Raw genomic sequence first — 17916 nt, 5'->3', positions numbered from 1 at the left:
AATGGACTGGTTGGATCTCCTTGCAGTCCAAGGGACTCTCAAGAATCTTCTCCAACACCACAGTTCAAAAGCATCAATTCTTTGGCGCTCAGCCTTCTTCACAGTCCAACTCTCACATCCATACATGACCACAGGAAAAACCATAGCCTTGACTAGATGGACCTTAGTCGGCAAAGTAATGTCTCTGCTTTTGAATGTGCCATCTAGGTTGGTCATAACTTTTCTTCCAAGGAGTAAGCATCTTTTAATTTCATGGCTGCAGTCACCATCTGCAGTGATTTGGGAGCCCAAAAAAATAAAGTCTGACACTGTTTCCACTGTTTCCCCATCTATTTCCCATGAAGTGATGTTTAGTTATACTTCATTATATATCATGCTTTGCAGAAGGAAATGGCAACCCACTCCAGTGTTCTTGCCTGGAAAATCCCAGGGACAGAGGAGCCTAGTAGGAGGCCGTCTATGGGGTCGCACAGAGTCAGACACAACTGAAGTGACTTAGCAGCAGCAGCATAATGACTTCACACCACAAAGGAATGGATGCAGTGTGTTAGTGTGTGTTTAGATGTGTGTGTGCTCACACAACTGAGTATACATATATACATGGACTATACCTTCCACCTAACTCTCTAGATCAGCAGTTATAAAACACTGTTGTGGGAAAAACATAGCTCAAGGTAAATGCCTAGCAAATGGTACTTTTCCAGCTCAGATTACCTAGCGAGCCCTAGGAGTAAGCATGATGCTGCTGCTCAGGCAGGTGAAGGCCTCGGGGGCAGCTGTTTGCAGCTGGGTGCGAGCCTGTGTCTCATGGATCAGCCCTTGGGTCATCTGCTCATCAGCATGTGTCAGAGGGACCACACAGCTCTGTCCTAGCAGAGAAGGCATGTTTGGCTCGTCAGAGCTCAGAGAGCACTCATGTCCCTCTCCTCAGCTTTCTAGTTGCTTCAATTTTTCAGACTGTTACCAAACTTCAGTTCAGGTACTTGATGCACAGTGAGACCAAACAAGCAAACAAACAAACAAAAAAATATGTCAAAATTGGGAGCAGGGAAAGTTTCATTGTAGAAGTATTCAAGGAATAGGGTGGCTCATGTTCCCCCAAAAACCCAAACTCCCTGAAGGGTTTCAGCACAGCATTTTTAAAAGCCAAGTGAAGGAGCGAGGTTGCAGGGCATGTGATCAGCTTATGCCCCATTTTCTGATTGGTTGATGGTGAGGTAACAGGACTGTGTCACAGGGGTTAGTTAACATTCTCAATCTTTAGCTACCAGCAGGTCCAGGGGCTACGTGCTTATGGTCACCAAGTAGTTAATTTCTTCCATCTGGTGAGGTTTTTAGCATCTGTAAAACAACTCAGGGAGTGTGCACCATCGATACTGTTATCTAGGCCCTCCAGAGAGGAGCTGCTGCAGAGGGCATGGGGGCAGGTCTGTCCTGGGAAGGCTCCAGAGGGTCCTGCTCAGTTACAAGCCCACAGCCACGCTTAGAGAGCTGCTGATGGTGAGAGATGTAACTGGAAAAAATCAGGGCCTAAACTGAGTTTTATTCTCTGGATATACTCAAGAAGAATGAAAATAAGAAGAAAATATACATGCATTGAGAACCAGGTATTCTATATGTGAGATCTCAATAATAGCACCAACCATCTTAAGGGACAGGACAGTCTCATTTTAAAGAAGAAACCAAGGGAAGCTTTAGAGACTTCTCTCTCATAATTTTATTTGGTTAGTACAGAGAAAAATAATAATGAAGCTGATTAAAGTGTATCTGTCCTCAAGGAAACAGCTGAGAGTGTCTAAGCCTGGCCGGAACCGCTGTGCTCCTCGTGGAGACCCAGATGTTTCTGTGTGGAGCCCCTGGGGCTCCGCTGAACACGGCATGAAGCTCGTTCCAGGCCTGATGCCCTACGGCCCTCCAGTGTCAGCGTCTTGCCCAGATTAGACAGTCAGTTAGCATACATAAATCATAATTTTTTCTTTCTTCATCTCATAGTGGGATCCTTCCCAGCTAAGGATACTGGTCCCCTAGCTTCTCCCATAAATACTCATCCAGCCTGGCATAATGCAAATGACATAGGCATTGGACAGACCTGGCTACAAATCCCAGAGCCAACTATTTCTAGATGTGTGAAATGTGGGCATGTTACATAAAAATCTCTAAAATTCACTCATACCATTTATAACAGAAGAATAAAAGCAGTGCCTGGGTCAATCAAGGTAACAGCAGGATAACAATGACACCATAAAACTGGTAATTGATGAGAATTTAATACAAGGTCTATTGGAAAGACGTGGGCAGGGTCTAAAGGAGCCCCCAGCCTGGACCAGCTATGGCACTAGGCCTAAAGGGGCAGGGAGGCGCTGGGACCACAGTGTTGACGGACGCAGACTTGCAGTGACCCAGAGAAATAAATACCCCGACCTTGTCTCTTTTCACCTTCCATTCCATATCACAGTCTCCCATGGACCAAACCCAATAGGAAGTTAATAGATAAAGGAGAAGGAAAGGGAAGGGTAAAGAGGAAATCTTTTTCAGGGGAGGGGGGGCATATAAATGTGATACACCTACACAACGTGCTCAGAGGATTAAACAAACAGCCAGGCTGTGTAGGAGGCGTGGCATCCATGTGACAGCTCCTTTCCTTTCCCCCTTTTGGCACTTACTCTCATTCCTCTCCAGCTTCATCTCCTGTCTGTCTCCTCTTCTGCGGCTCCCTGACTCCCAGTCCAGTTCTTCCTGGAGAACTGGCTCCAGCTCTGTCTGCCCAACCTTTGCTGGTCTCCATCTGTTCTTGCCACACTTGACTTTCCTGAAGCACTGTCACTACAGTTCTTCACGTTCACGTACCTGGAGGCCAGTGTGCCTCTCACTAAGCCCCCCTTCCCTGGCTTCCCTAAAAACACCCACAACTGAAATAAATGAGAAAACAGAATAAATAGCATCCTTATTAAAACTTGCACTTTGCTCAGTGGACTCGAGACCTTGGCTAGTTTTAACTTGTTCAATCATCTGATTTTTAGGCCAGAAAAACTAGCACCAGCAAACAGAAGAAACCAAGGAAAGGGAAAGAGACCAAAGGGTAAACCAAAGGAAAAGAGAAAGAAAAGATGCGTAAACATGGCAGAAGCGATGGTCAAGATCCCGACTAAGAGGAGAGAGAGGGACGGAGAAACAAACCCCAGATCCCAAGGACATTCACGAGCAAAAGAAGGGGCTGTCCCAGTCCTTGATAAAAGGTAGAATTACATTCAGTGTCGTCTGGTTAAAGATGCAGAAAATGATATATAGCCCTAGCATATGATTTCTCACTGTGAAAGTGATGAAAATCAAAATTGTATTGAACCTTGCAGAAGCATTACCTCAATCACCTGGAAAATTCTCTCATGTGGCCTGCCTTATTCTGATGAGAGGAGATAATTAAAAAGTTAGTGTACTTTCTTAGTACACTGAGTCACTGTCAATATACTGGCTATATATTTATTCTATAAATTCTATAAAAAATATAGAATAAGCAATCTTGAGTTCAAATCCCAGGACTAAATAATATCAGTTAAATCAGAATATGATTGTCTGAAAGTGAAGTTGCTCAGTCGTGTCCACCTCTTTGCAACCCCGTGGACTGTAGCCTACCAGGCTCCTCCGTCCATAGGATTCTCCATTCAAGAGTACTGGAGTGGATTGCCATTTCCTCCTAAGACTGGTCCAAACTGAAGAGCAGGATGAGGAAGTAAAGAAGATAAAATTTATTTTAAAAGGTCCCTTTGAGGCTCCCGGGTGGTACCGAGGTGGAGAAGCCACCTGCTAATGCAGGGAGCACGGGCTCAGTCCCTGGTCTGGGACGATCCTGCGTGCCATGAGCAGCTGAAGCCCACGAGCCACAACCTCAGAGCCTGTGCTGCAGAGCCCATGAGGCTCGATTCCTGGAGCCTGCATGCCTGGAGCCCATGCCCCACCACGACTAGGGAAAGCCCGCATATAGCATCGAAGACCTGGCACAGCCAAAAAAGGTAATGGATTAAAAAAATAAAATAAAGCATCCCTTTTCAACATGCCTAAGTCACCCCCACCATACACTAATTCATTTGAAAACCGATTATTGAAAGTCCCTAGCATCTAGAAGGTTTTCTGGCACATACACTCACTTACTTAGAACTGGGGCACTGGAGGTTCGAAGACAAGAATGGTTGGTCACTGTTATCAAAAGTTCTTTGGAAAACAATGAGAAAGACTTTGAAATACTTCCATCCTTTTTCCCACCCAGAGTCCTGCATATTGTCCCATCTCTGCAAGCCTTGGATGCAAGGCTAACTGCAGGGCCCTTTGTTCCACAATCCCTAGTCTTTAGAAGGCTTAGCTATTTATCAGCATCACCTAAGGGGTTATATCTGATTGTTGCTGACCTGATTTATCCTTCTAATATGTGGTGAGTGCTTTTTATCAGTCACTTCTAAGTTGTATGATCACATTCAAAATTCATGAGATAGTATTATGCTCTAGGAGATAATATTATTCCCATTTTACTGATCAGAAAGCTAAAGTTCAGATACATAACTAGAAATAAATTTTCAAATCACACAAGTAGAAAAAATGCAACAAAGATTCCAATCAAAATACCTGCCTTTCATATATTCTAGTGTTCATATCATGGGCACAACAGAACAAACTAACTTTTGGAATTGGGAGTCAGGCATGGCTCTTGGTGTTTATACCAGACTTCTTAGATCTTTTCAGCTTATTCAAGTTCAGATGCCAAAAAAAATAACTAAGACAATTGTGACCTAAGAAGAGCTTACGAAAGTATTTGCATCCAATCAGATCCCAAAGGTGGGAGCCTGATGCAATGGAAAGAACACTGTGGAGGTCAGACACCTGGTTCTTAGATCTGACTGTATCAGAACATGTTAATGGTGGTACAGCTAGTACTTCTTTTTGAAGTTTTTCTTTTGACATGGATTATTTTAAAAGTATTTCTTTTGTTACAATATAGCTTCTGTTTTATATTTCGGCTTTTTGGCCACAAGGCACATGGGATCTTAGTTCCCCAACCAAGGGTCCAAGCCACCCTACCTGCATGGGAAGGCGACGCCTTGATCGCTGAGCCACCGGGGCCGTCCCATGACTGCCGCGGACTGTGCTCCTTAAGGAGCTCCCAGGAGGTGGTGGTGGGCGAGTCGCCACAACCACAAAATTAGCTACTTTATTTAGAAAAAGAAGAAAAGAAAAGGTGCTCTTTAACATTAAAAAAAAAAAAAAGATTTGATGGAAGAGGAAGTTTAGACCATTGGCTACAGTGAGTTTTCTTCTATTTTCAGTTTTCATTTATCCTGGCCTTTTTTTTCTATTACTCACTAACAAGAATTGATAGAATCTAGTTCAACATTCTGCACCAACATGTATGTTTGGTATGATCACAGTATGTTAAAAACTAAATGATTCATTTAAAAAAAAAAAAACTGGAAGGGAAACACGTGCAAATGTGAACATTGACTCTCACTAAGTGATGAGAACACAGATCACTTTTTTCTTTTCACCGAGCAGTTTTTCATATGAGCACATATTATTTTCTTAGTGAAAAAATAACACGTGCTCATTTTAAATCCTTTTAGTACTCACTCAAACATGTACCTTGAAGCAAACAGCAATGATGTAATTAAACAAGAAAATAGTATTTCAGAAAGTTCTTATCGTTAAATATATGATCCTTTTTTATGTACTTACAGATAAATCAAAAATGAGAGGGAAAATTATGCTGCTAAATGCAGCCATAATTTGTATAGCCACGACTATCATTCTGCAAGCACTATAATGTGGGAGTGACACCAGTCCTTAGCTGTGAAAGCAGAGGCTCCATAGAATACCTCAGCATCATAAAATACCACAAACTCTTCCACCCAGAACTGTGACCGCAGAGCAGAACAATCAGCGTGAGCTATGAGCCACCCAGTGGACACATCTGAACACCTGCTCTAGCCCGGGCTTCCTTCTGCATTTGCTGAGCTGGGCAGCATCAAGTTGGAAGAGCTCATGTTTGAAAGCACCATGTATATTTTTCACTTTCTTGGAATATAGGAAGGTATTCACAATGCAATCATGGGGACCAAGTTCACAGTGTACCCCCACCAAACACACGCACACACACGCACACCATTGCTTTAATACTCAATACTAATTGGTGCCCGTCTTGTCAAAGTATCTGAAGTTCTTCATCACTCACCACTCCTTCACCAACTTCAAATATTTGCTTAGTTTCCAGCTTAAGTCACTTTTCTAGGGGGAAAAAAAGAGTGTTTGGATTTAAACCCAATTGTCAAGTATTCTGGACACTTATAGTGGCCTAAATAAACTCAAAAGATAGGTAGCCACAGGTGACTGTGAGACTTCAGGGAGACTGCTACGTTTGTAGACAATTTACCTTTCTGAAAATTAGTGACGATGCATTAGTAATTCAGTGTTGATTCATCACTGCATCACGAGACATTAGGGGGCTTCATAATCACTTGTCAATTTTCTGTTTGACAATTAGTTTAGTATTTTCCTTCTAACCCTTGTCTTCTTCCTGATTGAGAATATTTTCTCAACAACTGTTTTGAACAAAGCACTGTCATCTGTTGTAATAAAGAGAATTAAGGCTAATCCGCTGGCACTTTTATCTTTGCTCCAGCCTCCTAAGGGAACGTGAGGCATGTGAGGATCCTCTTTCAGAAGGTCTGTTTTCCTTGTTATTGCTACTGTCCACTCCTGTCATTTCCTAATAGAGACAATTAATATTAAAAGACTTTTAAAAATGCATCTTATAATTTTCTCGTGTAATACCCATAAGATTACTACTAGGTATGTTTTATGATATAAAGATATTATAGATGCCTATATTTTTCTTCATTCTACAAACATGTGAAATGGTAGTAAGTTAAAACCCTAGAGGGTAAGGCTTGATCAATGAAAGATGGGAAACAAAAAGGAACCTTGTCTAAATGAATTCCAACTGATACTATGTATAAATATACATGGTCTATACAGGTATATATATATAAATATATGTGGACTATACTGTCCATGGAATTCTCCAGGCCAGAATACTGGAGAGGGTAGCCTTTCCCTTCTCCAAGGGATCTTCCCAAGCCAGGGATCGAACCAGGGTCTCCAGCACTGCAGGTGGATTCTTTACCAGCTGAGCCACAGGGAAGCCTGTATGTGTAAAATGGATAACTAATAAGACCATTTGCCTTTTCATAGGCTGAGTGCCGAAGAATTGATGCTTTTGAACTGTGGTGTTGGAGAAGACTTTTGAGAGTCCCTTGGACTGCAAGGAGATCCAACCAGTCCATTCTGAAGGAGATCAGCCCTGGGATTTCTTTGGAAGGAATGATGCTAAAGCTGAAGCTCCAGTACTTTGGCCACCTCATGCGAAGAGTTGAGTCATTGGAAAAGACTCTGATGCTGGGAGGGATTGAGGGCAGGAGGAGAAGGGGACGACCGAGGATGAGATGGCTGGATGGCATCACTGACTCGATGGACGTAAGTCTGAGTGAACTCTGGGAGCTGGTGAATGGGCAGGGAGGCCTGGCATGCTGCGATTCATGGGGTCGCAGAGAGTCAGACACGACTGAGCGACTGAACTGAACTGAATAAGACCATAGTACAGGGAACTCTCTTCAGTGCCCTGTGGTGACCTCAACGGGAAGGGAGTCCAAAAGGCCTACAGATAGCTGGTTTACTTGCTGTACAGTAGAAACTGGCACAGCATTGTAAAGCAACTAAACTCCATTAAAAATAGTCTTCAAAGTGGAAAATAAATGTATTTCACAAATATGAAGTGAGCACCTAATACACTTCAGGCTTCATACCAGCTTAATGATAATTACATGAACATTTGAAGTAGACCACACCATCTTGTTTCTTTTTATGGCAAAAGGAAAAATTTTCTCCTTCATTCTAAAAGCTACTTAAAAGCTGACATTAGTGGGAATAAAAGAGTTTGCAGGCACTGTGCCTTTCAAAACAGCCATTTCTCTTAATAATAGTAAGTCTTGGACACCTTGCTGGAAGCTACATGACGTGTTTAAAGTAAACCAGATCTCATCTTCCCATGATGATCATTTCAAGTGAGGATGAAATCTTAGAGATCAAGTGAGTTACAAGGGCCAGAGACATTTCTAAAAACAATGAACCAGCGCAGAGATGCAGATTTCCAATGTTTTATTTTCAAGGACAACATTCAAAAGTAAACTCAAAGTACTATTACCATAATTTCATATATAAAAATCTAACACTGGTATAAATTTAATACTGGTAAAAAGGAAATTATCTCAGAATTCTAAAATCTGCTATAAACCTAATATTTTAAAAACCTCATTAAATATTCGTTTTCTCAAAAGTTGGAAGAACTCAGGGTCCCTTCTGTCCTCCTTTAGTACCTCACGTTCTAGTTTATTCTTCACCCATTTATTCAAAAAAACTACGCTGAGTGCCCAGCATAGGCTTGCTCTAGGCATTAATAGCAAAAGATGGAGATCTCTAAATACTGTCAAAGTATGATTTTCAAAAGTTGAAAACATGACTCGAATGATCAATTTATGTTACTAATTTATATAGAAGGATCAACTTATTTGACCAGTTTAAGAGGGAATCAGCAGAATCATAAAATAGTATCAAATACCAACTGAGAATTTACAGGGATTAAAGAACACTGAAGTAAAATTGCTAGGTTAGGTAGAAAGCAAACTGTCCTCTGCAGTGAAATTTTCTATTGGATAGAAATTTGCATTTCTACCAAACAAAAATCTGCTGAAAGGTACTATGACAGAGTTACGGCCCTCACCCATAGAAAATAGAATATCGAGTACAGGCATTTTCTCTTAGAATACCAAGCAGTCGTTGGGGAGGCCTATTACTCCATGTGCCTGGACGACACTGAGAGGACACACAGTCCTCTTTGCCGTATTTCTAAGTATCGGGTAACGTTGACTACTAAAAGCAGATTATATGGGCTGATCCATTACAGCTATCCTTTCCCAGCTTCTGGAAAAGAGAAAGTTTAAAGAGATTACGTCCTCAGAATAAACACACACCTAGAACTCACATATGCCACTTTAATTCTCACACAACTGAGCAAAGCTGTTATCATCAAGCAAATTTTAAAGAACAAGTGTATGGACACCCGGGGGGAGAGGTGGGGCGTGGGGGATGAACTGTGAGGCTGAGGCTGGCGTGTGCACACTGGTGACACCGTGCATAAAATAGGTGAGCAGTGAGGGTTTCCTGTGCGCACAGAACTCTGCTCAGTGCTCCGTGGCGACCGAAAGGGGAAGGGTCCAAAAAAGCGGAGAGCTGTGTGCATGTGCAGCTGAGTCATTGTGCGGCACAGCGGGAACTAACACAGCGCTGCAAAGCAGTACGCTTCCGTGAAAATCAGGAAGATCAAAACCATGAAAACAAAATCAAAAAATCAGGAAGATCAAAACCATGAAAACAAAATCAAAAAATCAGAAAGATCAAAACCATGAAAACAAAATCAAAAAATCAGGAAGATCAAAACCATAAAAACAAAATCAAAAAATCAGGAAGATCAAAACCATGAAAACAAAATCAAAAAATCAGAAAGATCAAAACCATAAAAACAAAATAAAAAATCAGGAAAATCAAAAAAATCAAAATCAAAAAAATAAAACAAATAACCAACAAGGACCGACTATATAGCACAAGAAACTCGACTGAATACTCTGTAAAAATCTAAACAAGTAAGGAATCTGAAAAAAGAATGAAAATATGTATGCGTTAACCATTCAGTCGTGTCTGACTCATTGCAAGTCCACGGACTGTAGCCTGCCAAGCTCCTCTGTCCATGGAATTCTCCAGGCAAGAATACTGGAGTGGGCTGCTATCTCCTTCTCCAGGAGTATGTGTATACGTTTAACTGAATCACTTTGCTGTACACCTGAGACTAATGTAACATTGAAATGAACTATAATCCAGAATTTTAAAGAGATTTATAAAAAAAAAAAAGAAGGAAAAATTGAGCCTGGACGCATTGAGCTCACATAGAAGGAGCCATTATTCCAAATCCATACACGTCTGGTGGAGCCGTCAAGCATTTTCCAGTAGGGCCACAAGGGCACTCAAGAAATTCACAAATGCGCTGAGCCATTCGCTCACTGGTTAATTCCTAGTCATTTATTGATCACCGCCTCCACACTCAGCATCTCAGGCCTGACCCTGAAGCAGGGAACCAACAGGCTCTATCTTCATGCAGTTTCTGCCTCATCATTCAGGGGCTTCCCAGGTGGCGCTAGAGGTCAAGAACCCGCTTGCCAACGCAGGAGACTTAAGAGACACGTATGAAGACCCCTTAGAGGAGGACATGGCAGCCCACTCCAGTATTCTTGCCTGGAAAATCCCAAGGACAGAGGAGCCTGGTGGGCTGCAGTCCATGGGGTTGCAAAGAGCTGGACACGACTGAAGCTACTGAGCAGGCACACACTCATCAGCTCACTTTCTAAGGGGCCCCACGCCTTCATTTCAGCCAGCTGTCACTCAAGCATCCCCCCCCCACCCACACACACACACACACACGCACACACATATGTAAATTAACTGGCAGTCGTCCCTTCTGGAAGTGCGCCCCTCTTTCTGCCACCCCAGCCCACAGACGCCGCCCCTTTCATCCTGCCGCCTGCCCTTTCCTGCTCCAGCTCATCTTTCCCTTCCAAAAGCGACCTCTTTCCCTGAGGTCAGAGCTGCCAGCTTTCCTTGCAAGTCAGACACTTTACACATTCTAGGCAAAGGTTTCAGACGCCTGAACGGCCAGCAGCTGCTCTTCTGAAACCTGAGCCCAGAGCCCTTTCCAGCAGCGGCTCCAGGAATGGCCCTCCCCTCTGGGCTAGGCTGGGGGGCACTTTCACGGAGAGCAGACCTCTGAGGAAGCCTGTCTTCACTATGGTGTGTCACAGCTGCCTGGCCAGTGGGGGCATAATGCAGGCCACTCTCTTGGTGGTTATCCACAACAGATTAGGTCCCTGGTAAAAAAAGAACCAAAAGTCCCCATTGTTGAAGGGCTTCAACAAACTTCCACAAGAATGCAAACAGAAAGAGCATGTAGCTTTACAACTCATGGAGACTGTTCTCTGCTTCCAGGGAAACTGGGGTAAAACTCACTCCCCACCTCTGAGCTGCAGTGATGTGACTGCGCAGCGTTTAAATAGCAGGCTTGTCTGTGTCTGCACTTGCACGCTTAGTCACGTTTGACGCTTTGCGACCCCGTGGACCATAAGCCCGCCAGGCTCCTCTCGCCACAGGATTTCCCAGGCAAGATTGCTGGAGTGGGTTGCCATTTCCTTCTCCAGGGGGTCATCCCGATACAGGGATTGAACTGAGGTCTTACAGTACCTGCATTGGCATGCGGATTCTTTACTACTTGAGCCTCTCGGAAAGCCAAAGCAGCAAGCCACAAAGTCCTAATCTTTTAGACCCGCAAACACTCTACCAAAACGAAGAAAGAAAACAGTAGCTGTTGAGGTGATGGATATGCTAATTAGCTCCATTGCATTGATCTTTTCACAATGTGTATGTATACAAAACATTAAATTGTCCACCTTAAATATTTACATGTTGTCAACTATAATTTAATAAAACTGGAAATAATTCCTATGTCTGCTTTTAGACGTAACTCCTCCAGGTCTGCAACATTCAAGGCAGAGAAATCCAGCCAGAGCCAAGGGAAGGGGGCTTCCTAGCTTCCGTTCAGTCAACCCGTCCATAGTTTGAGGCAGCTCTGCTACCAAACACACTTTTCCTGGGGCACAAGTGAAATCCCTCAAACCAGAACCTATTCGTTTCTTTTTCCTGTTGCTCTGTTTCTGCAGAGGTGGCATAAGACGGTTTGCTATCCACTGAAGTATGCACGCTCAGTTGCTCAGTCATGTCAGACTCTGTGACCCCGTGGACTGTAGCCCACCAGGCCCCTCCGTCCGTGGGATTCTCCAGGCAAGAATACTGGAGCGGGTGGCCATGCCCTCCTCCAGGGGATCTTTACAACCCAGCAATCAAACCCGTGTTTCCTGCGGCTTCTGCACTGCAGGCAGATTCTCTACCGCTGAGCCAACGGGGAAGCCCCCACTGAAGTATGCTGCTGCTGCTAAGTCGCTTCAGTCGTGTCCGACTCTGTGCGACCCCAGAGACAGCAGCCCACCAGGCTCCCCTGTCCCTGGGGTTCTCCAGGCAAGAACACTGGAGTGGGTTGCCATTTCCTTCTCCAATGCATGAAAGTGAAAAGTGGAAGTCAAGTCACTCAGGCGTGTCCAACTCTTCGTGACCACATGGACTGCAGCCTACCAGGCTCCTCCACCCATGGGATTTTCCAGGCAAGAGTACTGGAGTGGGGTGCCATTGCCTTCTCCCCACTGAAGTATAACCCACTGCAAATGTGTAAGCACAATCTTCTCTAAATATTCTCAACCCTCGAGTGTTTGAAATGACGTGACAGTTACAGGTGAACTGTGAAGCTGAACTAGAATCCTGTACTTGTCTCTGTAGGTTCTCTCAGGCTCTGAAACAGGAAGTTCTAACCTGTGGGAAAAGGTATTTTTTACTTCCTCCAGAAGGACTAACGAACAGAGCCAGGCCACTCTTATTATTCCCAGACCAAAGGCCAGGGGACAAATAGAGGCCCACACGCCATATAACAATGTATTTTAAAGGTGCACACCACGCTGACAGACGTTGGTTAAACTCTGTCATATGGGACTTCCCTGGCCATCCCTGGGTAAGACTCTGCACTTTCATTGCAGGGGTTCGGGTTCGATCCTGGTCGAGGAACTAAGATCCCACATGCTGTGCGGCACAGCCAATAAATAAATAAAAATTTTAGACATATGTGTTCTATCCTCCTTCCTTGAAAAGTAAACCTTCATAATGACAAAACTGAAAAATATTTTTAATATCATTAGTTTTAAATGATCAAAAGTAAGTATAATGTCAAAGATAACTGAATTTAATTCAAGTGACAGTTCTGTTGGTACACTGCTCATGTTAAAATGAGTTCTAAAGACACGCCATTCACAAATTATTATATTTTTCATAAAAATATGGCTTGCCTTTATTTCAGCACACTAATTACATTGTTAAAGATTTTTTGTATAATTCGGGTAAATTGACAGCAAAGCCAAATTAGACAAAACATTCTTGAGTCATTGTAGTTCTTAGAATTAAATTCAATGTAGAGAAATTTCCCTCTTCTGAGGAAATAGCAATTAACATTGTCAATGAATTCTTGAAGCAAAAGTTAGCTTCAGAAATTAACTATAATTTTACATATAATTTAAAACATTTTAATGTAATAACATCTAATAAATTATTAACACAAAAGATAGCTCAGTTGGTAAAGAATCCGCCTGCAATGCAGGAGACCCCAGTTCAATTCCTGGGCCAGGAAGACCCACCAGAGAAAGGATAGGCTACCCACTCCAGTATTCTCAGGCTCTCCTGGTGGCTCAGCTGGTGAAGAATCTGCCTGCAATGTGGGAGACCTGGGTTCAATCCCTGGGTTGAGAAGATACCCTGGAGAAGGGAAAGGCTACCCACTCCAGCATTCTGGCCTGGAGAATTCCATGGACTGTATAGTCCATGGGGTCACAAAGAGTTGGACATGACTAAGTGATTTTCACTTCACTTTCAATACAAAGATGTCATAAAATATCCTGATTTTATCACATAAACCACAGTGTGCTGTAAATTTAGCATTTCTGTATGAAACGTTCAAGTTCATAAACCCATGTCTCATTTCTCTCTTCTGGTGAATCTCACATGTTAAACAACATGTAATTTTGTGCTTTAAGAGCATTTAGTCATTATTCTTAGCATGTATCTGAGAATAGTTATGACATCAGATTTGATACGTGTTTCATCAAGATGTCCCTCCACTCACTAGACCCAGAGAACAGTCTCTGAATTGTTCCCAACGTCATTTCTATGAGCATCACTGAGACCATTCTCCTAGTAACAAGTTCAGATGCTGCACCTTACATGGCACACAAAACGCTTCTGTATTTCAGCCAATATTCTCCTTTGCACACCTTTTTACCTTACCTACCATTTGGCACCTTTATTTTAGGCCTTTCTGACTGATCTTTTAATTACTTAAATTACCTGAATGCTTTTTGAGGATTTATTAAATTATATTAGATATTTGTGTAAAAATAAAACTTTCCCAATCCCAGCTTCTGTATCAACCTATCTGCCAATGTAAAAAAATCAATGTCATGCTCCATATTTATCACATCTAGACTGATGCTGTCAAATAGGGCTTTATGCAACGATGAAAGTGTTCTGCATTTGAACTGTGCAATATGGCAACCATGGTCCATACAAGGCTGCCAAACACTTGAATTGTGGTGAATGGGACAGAGAACCTGGATTTTTCATTTTGTTTAATTTCAATTTATTTAAATCTAAATAGCCACCATATTGGATAGCATAGATCTTGGCCAATGTATAAACAAACTAAAAAACAATATGAATTTAGCACATTGCAAAATATTTCTCAGTTGGCACATTGAGCCAATTAATGAATGCCTTCTTGTCCCTTCCTGGAAATTATATCTCCTTAAATCTATTGACTTTATGCTGTCTGAGAAAAGCAATTTGTTATTTAGTTTGTCTTTCTTCTATTTATGAGTTCTGCCACTCAAATTATTTCCATGCCCTGATAGAGTATCTGTCTCCATGATCTTGTCCCACCCAGGACATGGAAGTGGAAAAGGTTTTTTTGCTTTTTTGTTTGTTTGTTTGTTTGTTTGTTTGTTTTGTTAAAGCCTTAGCTGTGTGGGTGTTGCAGAAAAAAAAAATTCTATTTTCTGCAACTTGCCCCCATTGGGTGTGTACTGTTGCTAAGAAATACATGAAACCTGCCTATGAACAAGTGGACCTGATTGGTAAAAAGACGCAGAAAACGGCAGAAACTGTAGAGCATCCGGCCATCAGGTGCCACTGGGCTCAGAGCAACAGTTACTGGAGACATGATGCGAGTGTACAGTGGTTTCCAGGGAGCACTGTCAATTCTGTGAAACGAAGAAAGAAGCCCGGAGTTGTCGCAAAATGTGGCTGTAAGACAGGATGCCCAGTCGTTACACGGAGACATTCCACAGAAGCAAAGGGAAGTCACCCTGAAAGGCTTTAGAAATGGAGATGTTGGGATTTTGCTTGCAACCAATGTTGCTGCACGTGGGTTAGATATCCCCGAGGCTGAGCTTGTTCAACGTTCTCCACGAAAGAATGTGGAACCCTACATTCATCATTCTGGGCAAACAGGTAGAGCGGGGAGGACCGGGGTTAGCATCTGCTTTTCCCAGCACAAAGAATACCAGTTAGCCCAAGTGGAGCAAAAAGTGGGAATCAGATTTAAATGAATAGATGTTCCTTCTGCAACAGAGATAATAAAAGCTTCCAGCAAAATGCCATCAGGCTCTGGGACTCTGTGCCTCCCACTGCACTGGGTCACTTCAAGCAGTCAGCCGAGAAGCTGACTGGGGAGAAGGGCGCCCCGGAGCCCTGGCAGCCCCCCGGCCCCCTCTCCAGGGCCACGTCGGTGGGCCAGCGCTCCTCGAGCAACTCAGAAGCGGGCTTCATGGCCGCGATCTTGCAGTGCTCGATTGAAATGGCAAACAGTGGTCACGCTAGTGGAGGGAATGGTCATTCTCAAAGGAAAGCAGGGTGCTTGCTTCGACATCCTTACTGCATCAGTAACAGAAGTACAGGACAAGCGACGTGATTCTCAGCACTGGCAGCTTTCTGAGGCCACAGAGCAACCAGAGCTAGAAGGTCTACGGGAAGGATATCGCAGCTTCCGAGGACAGCGGGAAGGCAGCCGAGGCTTCAGGGAACGGTGCGAGGGCCACCGAGGTGTCAGGGGACAGCACGAAAGAAGCAGGAGCTTCAGAGGACAGCGATCCGGAGGGGCAGTAAAAGTAACAGATTCCAAAACAAAGGCAGAAGCGGAGTTTCAATAAAGCATTTGAAGTAGACAATTTATTTGGCAAAAACAGAACTATGTTCAGCAATGTGGAACTGAACATTATTTTTCATGCAAAGTTCAAAGCACGTTGTATTTCCTTCCTGCCCACTGGCCCAGCTCCCATCTCTTCGAGAGAGAAAAGCTTCATCTAAATTATTTCATCTGGTTGATGACTGTCATTTATAACTTTATTGCTACTTCTGTCTTGGGTATTCCTTTTGAAAAGGTGTAAGGATTTATTACACCTTTATTGTAATCCAATATTCTAAAGTACCATCTATAGATTATAAGATACAGTCAAGCATGTATCTGCTGATACTTTTTAAGCTGACCTGTCTTAATACTTAGAAATATCTCTTAATAGGAGGCTTCCCTGGTGGCTCAGTTGATAAAGACTCTTCTGCAATGCAGGATCCCTGGGTCGGGGAGATCCCCTGGAGAAGGAAATAGCAACCCACTCCAGTATTCTCACCTGGAGAATTCTAAGGACAGAGGAGCCTGGCAGGCTACAGTCCGTGGGGCTGCAAAGAGTCAGGCATGACTCCCACTGACTCGTGAGGGTGTAGCACATAAGAACTTCTAAATCAGAGTCTTAGGCCAAATGTGGGTAGAAAGGAAAGTCTTGAGCTGGAAAAAGAGGTGGGGAGAAGAGAAAAGAAAGTAGGGCATATAGATTGGTTTCCCTACTCAGGATGCCCAGATGTGGAGAAACATGGTAGCTGGCATCACGGTAGTTAGCTAAATAAAGTTAGCACAACTTTCTTTCCACGAAAATGTTCTGAGGGAGGAGATTAGAACTTGGCACAATCAACATTAAATAAGTAGTAGTTGATTAAATGAATCAATAAAGTCCACGTCCATCTATGACACCCACTATGGTGAAACAAGGAGGGACTTTGAGCCACTCTTTGGGGCCCAATAACTTGGCACATGAAGTTCCAGTCCCGAGAACATCTTGGCAGAACATACCACCTCCCTGGGATTCACTTTCACCTGTAAATCAAGAAGGTTTATCTATACGTCAGAAAACAGACCCCATCTTCTTGGTCTTCACGATGGCATCATGTTCACCGTCTGGACTTCTAATGGAATTGTTGGATCTGTTACATGAGGTGACATTAGGAAGTGGCCCATTCGGATAGCCCCCACTATAGGAACACCATTTCAGGGACACCATAATCGTTTGCTAAGGCTGCGTTAACAAAGCACCACAACCTGAGTGGTTCAAACAGCAGAAATGTTTTGTCTCACGTCTCTGGAGACTGGAGTGCAAGAGCGCCCGTGAGTAGGACATGCCCCCTCTGCAGGCGCTCAGGCAGGATCGGCTGCAGCCTCGCGTAGCTTCTGCGGCTGGCTGGGTCGTGGTGGCACAGCTGTAGTCTCCACGTGGTGCTCTCCCTGCGTGAGTGTGCCTGTCCATGCTTCCCCTTTTTAAAAGGACACCAGTCGTGTCAGCTCAGAGCCCACTCCACCCCAGACGACTGCACCTTAGCTGAGTACAACGGCCACAGCTCCATTGCCAAATAGAGTCCTACTGTGACGCTCTAGGGTTGGGGCTTCCACATATAAACGGGGAGGGACATGAATGAGCCCGCAGCACACACATTCCAGATCCATCTACTCTCAGCTGTTCTCAAACACATTGCTCTGTTGCGTTCACATAGTACTTTTTTTTCTGTCTTCTAAAAACTTTGCATATTTTCCAGGTAGATTTTAGATTACCTCCACTTTATAGGCATGGAGTGCAAGGAGCATAAAGAAGATGACTGGCATTCCTAAATTTACACATTGTTGTCCACACTCGTTCCCAAGCGTCCTGATTTTTGACCAGTGACCCTACTGCACAGTGAGCTTGCGTTCCCTCTCTTCCACACAGGGTTTATCTCTCTAACACCACCTTTATTGCTGTTGCT

The 17916-nt window shown here is 43.5% G+C and overlaps 1 pseudogene; it reads left to right on the top strand.

The window, feature by feature from the left end:
* Positions 1–736: 736 nt before the first annotated feature.
* Positions 737–16155, top strand: LOC101117427 (nucleolar RNA helicase 2-like; annotated as a pseudogene).
* The last annotated feature ends 1761 nt before the right edge of the window (positions 16156–17916 follow it).

Source organism: Ovis aries, chromosome 9 (assembly GCF_016772045.2).
Source record: "Ovis aries strain OAR_USU_Benz2616 breed Rambouillet chromosome 9, ARS-UI_Ramb_v3.0, whole genome shotgun sequence".
NCBI lineage: Eukaryota > Metazoa > Chordata > Mammalia > Artiodactyla > Bovidae > Ovis > Ovis aries.
This window is presented reverse-complemented; position numbering and strand designations above follow the sequence as displayed.